The sequence below is a fragment of the Gadus macrocephalus genome, chromosome 15, assembly GCF_031168955.1.
Source record: "Gadus macrocephalus chromosome 15, ASM3116895v1".
NCBI classification, from domain to species: Eukaryota; Metazoa; Chordata; class Actinopteri; order Gadiformes; family Gadidae; genus Gadus; species Gadus macrocephalus.
In genome coordinates this window covers 21,452,088-21,452,289 of record NC_082396.1, presented here as the reverse complement: position 1 = coordinate 21,452,289, position 202 = coordinate 21,452,088, and positions in this window count along the sequence as shown.

The window sequence follows — 202 nt, the reverse complement described above, 5'->3', positions numbered from 1 at the left end:
TAAAAAGGTAAGGTAGGCCTATATATTATAATAATATAATAAGTAGAAACCGTTAAACACAAAATATCTGTACATATCAAATGTTATACTTATTGCATATTCTCGAAGAAAGTTGTCCAATCCCGGGTTGCTTTAACTCACTTCATTTATTATAAAGTCGTCGGCATGTTTCGGCATGGTAAGTGAAGCTATACGGAGGGAA